The sequence below is a fragment of the Tenrec ecaudatus genome, chromosome 13 (assembly GCF_050624435.1).
Source record: "Tenrec ecaudatus isolate mTenEca1 chromosome 13, mTenEca1.hap1, whole genome shotgun sequence".
Taxonomy (NCBI): Eukaryota; Metazoa; Chordata; class Mammalia; order Afrosoricida; family Tenrecidae; genus Tenrec; species Tenrec ecaudatus.
In genome coordinates this window covers 104,432,590-104,444,704 of record NC_134542.1, presented here as the reverse complement: position 1 = coordinate 104,444,704, position 12,115 = coordinate 104,432,590, and the positions used below count along the sequence as shown (strand labels likewise).

Here is a 12,115-nt window from a genome sequence, read left to right as displayed (position 1 = left end):
CTTTGTGGAACAACAAAAATGGAGCCTCTACTTCTCCCTGGCAATCCTCTTAAGTAAATAGAGACAGCCACCATATCTTCTCAGCCTAGCCTTTTAGCTTTAAGTATACATAATCCTTAAATGTGACAGTAGCCATCATATCAATACCCCCCCCCCAAAAAAAAACCAATTTTATTGGGAGCTTTTAGAGATATCATACCATTCTATAGTTCAGTCACATCAAGCAGTATTGTACAATTGCACTACAGCCATTTTCAAAACATTTTGTTTTTTAACTCCTTGGGTAACAGCTCGCCTTTCACTCCTTTCCCCCCATATAATGCCATTTTGGGCTGCAGATTTATTTTCTTTTTATCCCAGTCTAAAAAAAAACAAAACTATTAGACCTTGATTCCTTACTTGTACTATGATATTTTTACTAAACAGAGCTGTGCAGAGAAATTACATGCTGTCCATCTAAAGTTTTGTTACACTTGGCTTCTTGAAGAAGAGTTCCATTTAGAAAGCTCTCTACATCAAAAGCATTGAATTTCCTCAAGCAACCCACCAGTTCATTTTTGAAAGTGGCGTTGATAAAGCTACTCTATTTTACAGCATTAAAAATACCTATGCATTAGGTAGCATCTCAAAATGTTATATACTCAAGAGCATTGAGTAGTCTGAACTGACTCCTTCAATCTCACTCAGATTCACATAGATGAGTGTCCTTTCATAACGTTATATTAATGAGCTGGTACTAGTGACCAAACAAGGACTCCTAGCCTGAGTTTCTCACCACCAACTCGGATTTCCTGAGGATAGGCCTTTCTTCCATGGTACATACTATAGAGCTAGTGAAGACATGGCAGCAACTGTCTGGCGTCAACATGGCAGAGTACCAAGTTGGGTGGTGGTGACAGGTACTTTCTTAAACAATATCATCTCTCCTAGTGAAACAAAAAGAAAACTGGGAAACAGGAACAAAATTACAAGAGAGAATGTCCCTTCCAAATAAGACCCTACAGTTTCTGCTCATTGCCTATGAGTGACAGGGCTCAGATCATGATGAAATTGACCGTAGAATTTATACTTAACTGTTATGTGTCTTCTTTCAGATTGTTCTTTAGCTTCTTAGAAAAGGAAGTGATGCAAGGAAAAAGTAAGGTTTTTTTTTTTAAACATTTAAAGCTGGTTTAGGTTGTTAGGATATTTGTTAACCCAGAGTTGTGTTGGCTGGTACATAGGTAATAAAATTAGATATTTATAAAATTGAATATATCGTAGCATTGAGAAGCTCACTTAATACAAATTCTATGCAAATCAGCACAGTTTATATATAGTTATCATTTGTTAGTATGAGCTACAGCATGAGCTTGGCTTAAAATAAGTTAAACATCATGGGTTTATTTGTTTAGTAGGGAAGTTAAGATATTTATACAAAATTTTAAAGGTATTAGAAAGTAAGTGAGATAGTTCCTATAAGTCAGAAAGACATAGGGAAGGGTCACTTGATACTGGTTACTGAGTGAGGTTAAAAATATGAGTAAGAACAGATATATTTTAACATTCTTAAAAATTAAATTCAGCATCCTTTAATGTTTGCATTCCTGATTTTCATAGTAACACTAGTTGATACTTAGTAAGTTGCTGTGCATCAGGCATGTTCTAAATACTTTTCCTTTAATTTTCCAAATAAACCTTTGGGATAATTTTGTTTTTTTTCTCCATTTCCAAAATGAATAAACTAAATTATTAAAAACTTAACAAACCATACCAAACAAAAAAAAATAACCGTAGTAAACCTATCCAAGGTCATGTAGTTTGTAAGAGGTTGAGCTAAGATTCAAACCTAGGGATAGTGATCATTTTCTTAAGCACTCTGTTAACCCTGGCTCTTTTGTAATTTAGAAATAACGTCGTTATGGACTTAGTAAGTTTCTAAGCTGTAATGACAGAATTACAAGTGGAGTGTTTTGGGGGGTTAGGAGCATGAGTGCAGGGAACTAATTTTGGTACTCAATTTCATTTTAATGTTCTTCATGCTCTCCATACAGGTTATAAGTTTTAAATATAGGACATCTTTAACAGTAAAACATGTCAAAAGTTAAAATTGCACATGCCCTATAAGGTATATATACTAAAGAGTTAAGGCATTATACTGAGATTTATTGTATTAATAAGGTCTGTTACCAGTTTTCAAATGTAGGACTCACTGAGAAGTGAACCTCTTGAATACTCAACGATATAGCTCAAGAAAAAGAGTATTAGTATCTTTGATGAGTCACTGTATATCTCTTCCTGACTATATTTGCCTTTAAAAATTAACAAATTTTATGATCCTACCTTACAAATTTGGTAGTAAAATATAGATAATTTTGCTTTAAATTGGTATTCTCAGTAATGAAACCTAATGTATTGAATTGTTTTGAAATGAGTTACACGTATTTGTAAGAGTGTAGATATTTTCAATTATGTGACAAGTGTTTAAGCAATTCTGTATCAATTGTGTAGTCTTTAATTCTGTCAGTTCTCTAAGGCTTCCATATACGCACAGACCATGCTGCTTCTTCATTTTAAAGTTACTTTTCTAGGGATAGTGAAAGGTTTGCACCTTTTCATTCTCATTCATTAAGTATTTATGCATTGGACAAATACTTTATGCCAGAGAATTGGGTAGGTATTGGGAATATAGATCTTGATGTGTTGAAGGCAGCGTGGACAGTCCTGTGAGTTCTGCACGTCTCTTCTCAACTCCTTGGTTGGTGCCATCCATCGGGATGATAAAAATTGCCTAGTGGGAGTATTTAGCCCACAGAATACAGTAGTTTCACTACACATCAAGGTTTGGCTTTTAATAATGAGGAGGAAAATCCTTCCTGTAACAGGGTTAATTTGGTACAGCAATGTGTATTTGAACTATGTGTGAAGACAAGCTGAAGAAGTCTAAGAGTTTCAAAAAGTGCCACTTTTCAATTAATATTGACAATCCACATACGTTGCGATCACGGACTTAATTTATTCATCCAAGGTTTTTTAAAAAAAGTTACAGTGTCTTGTCTCTTCCCTTTAAGATAAAATATAAAAGCATCCAACTGCCATGAAAATAATCTGAAGCAGAGCAATATTTTCCATTAATATCATATGGTTTAATATTAAATAGACTTCAAGAACATGTCAGTCATACAGACAACCATGTGAACTTGTTTTATATGGGAAAGCCACCCACCCCGTGTCCTCATTATTTCTCTGAGGGAAAATGTAAGGCTCTTTTCAAGGGACAGTTGTAAGAAGACGAGCTCCTATTGGTCAAATAAGTCTTTTAGGCACATTACTTATCCGGGTATTAGGAAGAACCACACTTCCAAGGTATGTTATTGGACAATATGAGTAAAGTAAGGTCTTGATATATTTTACATGGCATGTTCACATTTATGTAGAAATTTACTGATTTGTACATTTGACCCTTAAAATTTACTTACCTTTTTTTTAATCATTGGGGGCTCGTACAACTACTCACAAACCATACATACATGCATTCTGTCAAGCACATTTGCATATTTGTTGCCCTCATCATTTTCAGAACATTTGCGTTCTGCTTGAGCCCTTGGTATCAGCTCCTTATTTTTTTCTCTCCCTCTCCACTTCCCCCTCCTTCTTGAACCCTTGATAATTTATAAATTATTATTTTGTCATGTCGTACACTGTCTAATGTCTCCCTTCACCCACTTTTCTGTTGTCCGTCCCCCAGGGAGGAGGTTATGTATAGGTCCTTGTAATTGTTTTCCCATTTCTACCCCCACCTTCCCTCCACGTTCCTGGTATTGCAGCTCTCACCACTGGTCCTGCAGGGTTCATCTGTCTTGGGCTCTCTGTGATTCCGGTTCCTATCTGTACCAGTGTACATCCTCTGGTCTAGCCAGATTTGTAAGGTAGAATTGGGATCATGATTGCAGGGTGGGGTGTGGGGTGAAGCATTTAAGAACTAGGGGAAAGTTGTATGTTTCATCGTTGTTGCACTACACCCCGACTGGCTCGTCTCCTCCCTGCAACCTTTCTGTAAGGGGATGTCAAGTTGCCCACAGATGGCTTTGGTTCCCCACTCCACATCCTTTCTCATTCACAATGATAAGATTTAAAAAATTTTTGATTCCCGATCCCTTCGACACCTCGCGGCAACACAGGTTAGTGTGCTTCTGCCACGTGGGCTTTGTTGCTTCTGAGTTAGATGGCCACTTGTTTACCTTCAAGATTTTAAGACCCCAGATGTGATATCTTTTGATAGCCAGGCACCATTAGCTTTCCTCACCACATGTGCTTAATGCACACATTTGTCTTCACCAATTGTGTTGGAAAGGTGAGCATCATGGAATGTCAGGCTAATAGAACAAAGTATTTTTGTATTGAGGGAGTACTTGAGTAGGGGCCCAATGTCCATATGCTACCTTAATATTAAACCTATAAATGTATGAACATTATTTCCCCATCATGTATACATTTATTTACATATGTACATGTCTGTATTTAGACCTCCATAAATGCTCTTTGCCTCCTAGTTCTTTCTTCTTTTTCCTTTTACTTTCCTCTTGTCCCACTATCATGCTCAGCCTTCATTTGGGTTTCAGTAATTCCTCTCGGTTACATTGCCCTCGATCACGCCCTACCCAGCCTCCTACACCCTCCTTGCCACTGATTTGGGATCACTTCTTGTTCCCTTGTCCCTGGGTTGGTCAACACCATTTCCTTTCCCCAACTTCCCCTCTCCCATGTCCCCCAGGAACCCTCGGTCCTGTATTTTTTCCTTCAGATTGTTTATCCTGCTTATCTTAATCTAGATAGACCTGCAGAGATGATAATATGTACCCCAAAAAAACCAAGACAGAGCAAAACAAAACGACAACAACAACAACAAAAAAAACCAATGACAAAAAAAGGAAAAGCCTGTAAATAGTTCAAGGTTTATTTGGTGATCTTTAGGAGTGTTCTCTGGTCAAGTCTGATGGGGTGCCACTCTCTGGCCCCAAAGTATTTTTCTTGTTACATTTTAATGTTATTGCCAGAAAATTATATTAAAGTGTGATTTGAAGCATGTGTCAGCAATTTCTAAGGCATGTCTAAAGGGGGCTAGGAAGGATAATACAATGTGGAACTCACTTGTCATGCTGCGTTAATTCTGACTCATAGTGACCCTATAAGACAGGGTAGAACTGCCCTATATAATTGTCCACAGAACTGCTCGTGTGGGTTTCTCAGACTAACTTTTTGGCTTTTTAAAAAATATTGTCTTTTGTCTTGATTCTTTTTTGTTTTATAGCTTATTTTATTGGAGGCATTTACAACTCTTATAACAATCCATACATCAATTGTATCAATCATATTTGTGCATATGTTGCCACCGTCATTTCCAAAGCATTTTCTTTCTACTTGAACCCTTGGTATCAGTTTCTCTTTATTCCCTCCCTATCCCACCCTATGGCTCCTTGATATATTATAAATTATTTTCACATTGTACACCGTCCAAGGTCTTCCTTCACCCATGTTTTTGTTGTTCATCCCTCTGGGGGAAGGAGGGTTATACATTGATCATTGTGATTGGTTCCCCCTTTCTCCTCCTTGACACTAGCACTATATGGGAGTGGAAAGCCTCATCTTTATGCTAAGTAATGGTTGGTCATTTTGAACTGCTGACCTTGAGGCTAGCTTCCCGATGCTTAACCACTATGCTACCAGGGCTCTTCAGTAAGAATACTAGTACATTATTTGGCTGTAAGTGTAGAAATTCCTATAGTTTTAAGTATAAAAGATAACAAAATAGGCTATCTTGTGAACCATTAGTTGCCCCCCCCCGCCACACACACACACTGAAATTTTAGCAATGTAGTTTGTCACAAAGGACATTGCAGATGGTATTTTCTTTTTAGGTGGGTTGTTTGATTTGATATGTACTTGAATTGGGTGGCTTGTTAATAATCCTTGTTACATGTTTTAGAGAAGACCTGATGTTGCAGACTTAAGTGCCTGACTACTTCATCAAAATGTTGGTGGTTTGAGTGATCCCGAGGGACTTTGGAGGACAGACTGGCGATATGCTTCTGAAAGGTCACACTACGAGAAGCTTTGCAGCAATTCTGCTGTGCACCCATGGGCTCGCCATGTTCTGGCAGCTACGTGAGAGGAGTAGTGATCTGAAGGCTGAGAGAGTGGAGTTCCCTCTTTACAATAGAAAGAAACACTGCCCAATTCTGTCTTTCCCTCATCCTTTTTATGGGTGAGTTTTAAAATTTTTTTATTAATTTAAATAATTTTATTGGGGCTCTTACAGCTCTTAAAACCATCCATACATCAATAGTACATAAGTTGCCATCAACATTTCCAAAACATTTTCTTTTTACTTGAGCCCTTGGTATCAGCTCCTCTTTTTACTGTTCCTTCCCCCACTTTACCACCCAATGCACCCTTGATAATTTATAAATTATTTTTATTTTCACTGAGTCTGTTTTTTAAGTCAACCTATCTCTCTCTTCCTCTTTTTAAATGACCTTCAACTTTTACCCAGCATAATGTCCTTTTCCAGAGAATGGTCTTTCATGATATATTGCAAGTCCATGAAGTGTTTTCATCCTCACTTCTAAGGATTATCCTGATTGTACTTTTTCCAAGACAGATTTGTTTTGGCATGGTTCCTTCAGTATTTCCATGGTTCCATGGTGCCTTCAGTATGTCTTGCCAGCCCCATACTCCAAGTGTATCAATTCTCCTTCTGTCTTCCTTATTCATTGTGCAGCTGTCACATGCATATGAGGTGATTGAAAATACCATGGCTTGGGTAATATGCATCTTACCCCTCAAAGTGACGTCACGGAAGGGTTAAGTAAATGAGATATATTTCATGATCTAGATCTTCCCAATATTTGATTTGAATTTTTTTTGTTGAAGCATTAAATTGTATTACTACTTTTAGAAGTACTGAAAGCCCATTTAATATTTTAAACATATAAAAATAAGTGTACACAGTACAGCTGGTGATTGCATGGTCAGGAGTTGATACCTATCAGGTGGAAAACGATGCAGCTGTCCGTTGTCATAAAAATTTAAAATCTAAGCAATCCAAAGAGGGCAGTTATACTTTATCCTATAGTTGTTGCCAGGGGCTGGAGTTGAGTTGATAGAAATAAGTTTAATTTTTAAGTTAACATATAGAAACATTTGGACATTCTTCATACATATTTCCTCCCTCAATCCCTCTATGGAGCAGTGGGTTAGCACTTGGAAGATCATAAGTTTAAAACCCCTTTGAGTTCTACTTTGCCCTATAGGGTTGTTCTGGTTTAGAATGGTCTAGATTCTTAGAATAGCAACATTTCCAATGTAAACATTTGATTAAAATAAAGCATTTGAAAGATATTTTTATTAAATTATTTTCCCCATACTCTTTCTAGAAGTTTCCTTCACGATTGTGTGGTTTCTTAATCATTGCTTTCTACCTGTTATAATGTCATCCTGCTTTCCTTCATTAGCTGCTAAGCGCCTTTGAAGATATTCTTACTCTTTATTGATTTTTTTCTCACTAGCTTTATCAGCTAGCTTTCTGCTCCTGAAAAGATTTAAACGAAATTAACTTATGGAGTATTGCATACAATTAACATCACACATTCAGTAATTTGATATCCCAGTGAACTTGGGCAAGCTATACTGTTTGTTTTGACTTTTGTGAAATGGTGATTAATAACTTTAAATTGAATATTAGAATTAAATGAATTATTTTTCTAGAGAACACCTAGCCACAACAACAGTTGAAAACATTCAGTATCAGCTATCATTACTTAGTTTTTGCCATTTCCATAGGTTATTTCAGGACCTGCTTATTGACAAAATTCATTTCAGAATTGTGGGATTTTTTTTTCTTTAAAAGTTTGCCAGCGGTTATTATCAATCCACATTTATCTTTCTCTCTATTTAATCATTTTATTGGGGGCTTATACAACTGTTAACACAATTCATACATACATCAGTTGTGTAAAGCACATTTGTATATTGGTTGCCCTCATCATTCTCAAAACATTTATTTTCCACTTAAGCCCTTGGCATCAGCTCATTTTTTCCACTCCCTCCACGCTCCCCAACCCTCATGAACCCTTGATAATTTATAAATTATTATTTTGTCATATCTTACACCGTTTGACGTCTCCCTTCACCCACTTTTCTGTTATTCGTTTCCCAGGGAGGAGGTTTTATATATATATATATATATATATATATATATATATATATATATATATATATATATATCCTTGTAATCATTTCCCCGTTTCTATCCCGCCCTCCCTTTACCCTCCTGGTATCGCCACTCTATGCACTAGTCCTGAAGGTACCATCCGCCCTGGATTCCCTGTGTTTCCAGTTCCTATCTGTACAAGTGTACATCCTCTGATGTAGCCAGATTTGTAAGCTAGAATTCGGATCATATTAGTGGGGTGGTGGTGGAAAGATTTAGGAACTAGAGGAAAGTTGTATGTTTCTTCGTTGCTACATTGTACCCTGACTGGGCTCATCTCCCGTGACTCTTCTGTACGGGGATGTCCAGTTGCCTACAGATGGGCTTTGGGTCTCCACTCCACACTCCTCCTCATTTACAATGATTCGATTTTTTGTTCTTTGATGTCTCATACCTGATCCCTTCGACACCTTGTGATCGCACAGGCTGGTATGCTTCTTTCATGTGGGCTTTGTTGTTCCTGAGCTAGATGGCTGCTTATTTACCTTCAAGCCTTTAGGACCTCAGACGCCTAGTATTTTGATAGCCAGTTACCATCAGGTTTCTTCACCACATTTTCTTATGCACCCATATGTGTTCAGCAACTGTATTGGGGGGTGAGCACACAGTGAAATGATTTTTTCTGTGATAATCCATATTTATAACATTACTTGAGGTTATTGAAACAAGGTTGTCATCTTTTTATATTTGCATTACGAAACTTAGAATGTGCCTTTTTTGTTTATGGATTTGTGGTGTGGAAGCATTTGAAGAGTTTTTTCATCATTAGATGAATCCATTAGTAATTACTTACCTTGGTCAAGGTGCTGCCCTTGCTTCTTTTGCTTATAACACATGTATAAGAAATTGCCTCTTCTCATAAATGCCATTTCTAATGTGTTCCTTTTTTTTTAACATCGTGAACAGGAATGGTAAATACTCTGAAATTGAATAGTTTCACAGTTCATACTGCAGTAGATTGTGGTCATTAATGTTCACAGTATTTCAGCAGCACATAATTTTGCTTCAGAAAGTACGAACACTTTCCTTTGCTTAGGCTTGAAATTATGAGGATTAATTTCTAACCCCATTTAGTAATAGTATCAGCAAACTAAAATGTCACTTTGCTATCTTGGATTTGGAATGTGATCAGCGATAAGTTAGTAGGGTTGCAACATATTCTACAAAATTTTTATAACAGACAATTAAAATCCAGAAAGGAAATGTCATCTGTATTGGCTTTGAGATCATCTTCTGCCCTTATGGCATCTTTTATCAACTGGAAGCAAGTAGGCTGAACCTGTTGTGTTCCATAAGCCTTTGGGCGAATTTGTTGCAGGAAGCTAAATTTTTACCTAGACAGAGTGTAGCAGCTGTGGGCAGTTTACCCCAGAGCAGACAAGATACAGAGGGGACAGCAGAAATCAGAGTCTCGTCCATTCAGTCATTTCTGAACATCCTTCTGTTCTTGGCTTGAGGTCTGTACAGTCCTATCTTTGTTTTACCTACTTAAAAAATTAATTTACTAAGGACCTTTAATAATTACTTAAATTTTGGTATACTATTTTAAAATTTGTGATACTAGATTCTCTTAAAATCTGTGATTGTTTTTATTGTGTATGAGGTTGACTTAACACAAAACTTTCTGTTGTAATACTTCCTGTTTACCACATATTGGCAGTTTTTTTTTAGCATAGTTCTTTCCATGAACTCATTAATATCCGAAAAAGCAATTTAGAGGGTCTAGTTAGCAATTTTTAAAAAGGAAATAGAATAAAATAGGAAAAGCATTAAGCATAGTAAGGTTAATGTGATAGTTTGTGAAATTTTTGTTTCTGTGTATAGACTGGGTTACAACAAAATGCCTTGATCAAGTAACACTGAGGTAACATCTATTAAATGTCCGTCAACATAACGTAGCTGACATATTCCACACACGACCATGTGATTCTGAGGGATCCAAGGGAGATTAATGTATCTAATGAATGTATCTCATGGTGTTATGTGAGGGTAAGTCAAAGTATCACTACTAGGGTGCCAGTTCATCTGAACAAAACATGCTTGAACATGACTCTGAAATCATTGAGTGACTACCTACATGTTCAGTAATACAGTGGTCATAGTCTCTTTAGGGTGCCTTCAAAAAAATCTTTAAAATATGCCATTAAGCTTTGGGAGAAAAATGACTGTGGTTGGGAATAACTGAAAATCTTAACAGAACTCAGGTGGTTTTCTCCACAAATCATTGAAGTTCTGCATCAGTTTTATGAAGATGCTGCCCCCGTAACCGTTGTCAAGTGATCCAAGTGTAGGAAGGTGAAGACCTCAACGGCGAGTTCAAGACCAGGCCCGGCGCAGAGCGTTTTGATGACCGACTTCACTTTGGAAATGGGTAATCTTGATGGGTGTTCTCAAAGGACACACGACAATTCTGGGACCAGTGTTAGGAAACTGAAAACCTGATTGGTGAGGGGAAAGGTCAGCTGCACCAAGGAATTGCTTTCTTTGACAATGAAGGGTTTCAAGGTTGCCATAGAATTTTATTGGGAAACCTTACCTCAGCTCTGTAATCATGATCTTGCCCCGTCAGACTTTTTATGTCCCCAAGTTCAGCACAATTTGAGTGCTTTTATTTCCATGTGGAAATTGAAGATGCAGAAGTCTTTAAGGAAAGGTTAGAGAAATTGAGCCGCTACCTTGAGAAGTATACAGACCTAAACGGAGGATTTATGGAGAAACAATAGGTTCACATTTGTATATATTTTTAAAAAATTAAGATTTCTATGGTTTTGTGGCAATACTCTTAAGCTTTATTTTGGATATTTTGGTGGGGGAGGTGTTTAAACATTTGCTGCTTTTCCACCATGAGGAACTAAGATGATAATGACAGTGCTGTGAAAACAAATGTAATTCTAATTTAAGTGTCACGTTAAAACTTTAAAGTATTTGATAAGTATTTGAAAGACTTAGCATTAGCATGGAAGAGTTTTACTACTTGATTATAAGGTAAGGCATAAGAACATTTCAATTTTAAAGATAAGGCTTAGTATTCTCTTTGGGCGCTACAGAGAATGCCCAGGTGGTAGGTACAAATGGTTAAAGTGTTTGACCATTACTTGGGAGGTTGACAACAGTTTGAACTTCGGTGTCTAGCAACACAGACTGGAGAGTGGAGGCTCACAGCTTTAAACACCGTGAACCAGTTCTACACTATAGGTGGGTTACTTAAGTGTCAAAATCTGTTCAATGGCAACTAACGACAATAATATAGTCAGGATTCAGTCAATGGCAGTGTGCTTATTTTGTACTTTTGAGACTTTAAAGTTAGCAGTCAGTATTGTGGTATTTCCTTGATAGATGTTTTAGAATATTTGAATTAAATGTGCTAAAATGCAACAGTTTATAAATCTGAATAAAAATATAGAAGCGATTTACAGTGGAGGTATGTTTCATATGGAGATTACATTATCCTTGCCATTGGATTTCTTCTATACAAATACAATGAAAGTACAACACTTTAAAATGGAGCCTGTGGAAACTTGACCACTGTTCTTAAAATATCGATTATACTTTATTGCTATTGTGGCTTATGAAGCTCACAAACTTTTTTACTGTGAATTACACTTGGTATAAAGACTGACTGTACTTTCAAACATTTTTATAAACCTTTTTGTCGTTAAATTGAAGTAACGGTCTTGAAGCTCCTGATGACATCAGAAGAAGCGTTAAACTTATTGTTCCTTCTGTTGTTAAGTGATGGAATTGTCATCATCCATGAAAATAAGTGTAAGATCAGATTATAATGTATAAATAGTTCAATATGCTACATAGAAGGTAGTGGTTGTACAGTTCACCTCTTTTTCATTCAGACCTCCCACGTAGTAT

The 12,115-nt window shown here is 36.8% G+C and overlaps 1 protein-coding gene across 6 annotated transcripts in view; it reads left to right on the top strand.

Annotated features, from left to right (window-relative positions):
* The window catches only part of WDR33 (WD repeat domain 33), a 136,267-nt gene that overhangs the window by 60,043 nt on the left and 64,109 nt on the right, over window positions 1–12,115 (top strand). The gene's annotated exons all lie outside the window — the stretch shown is intronic.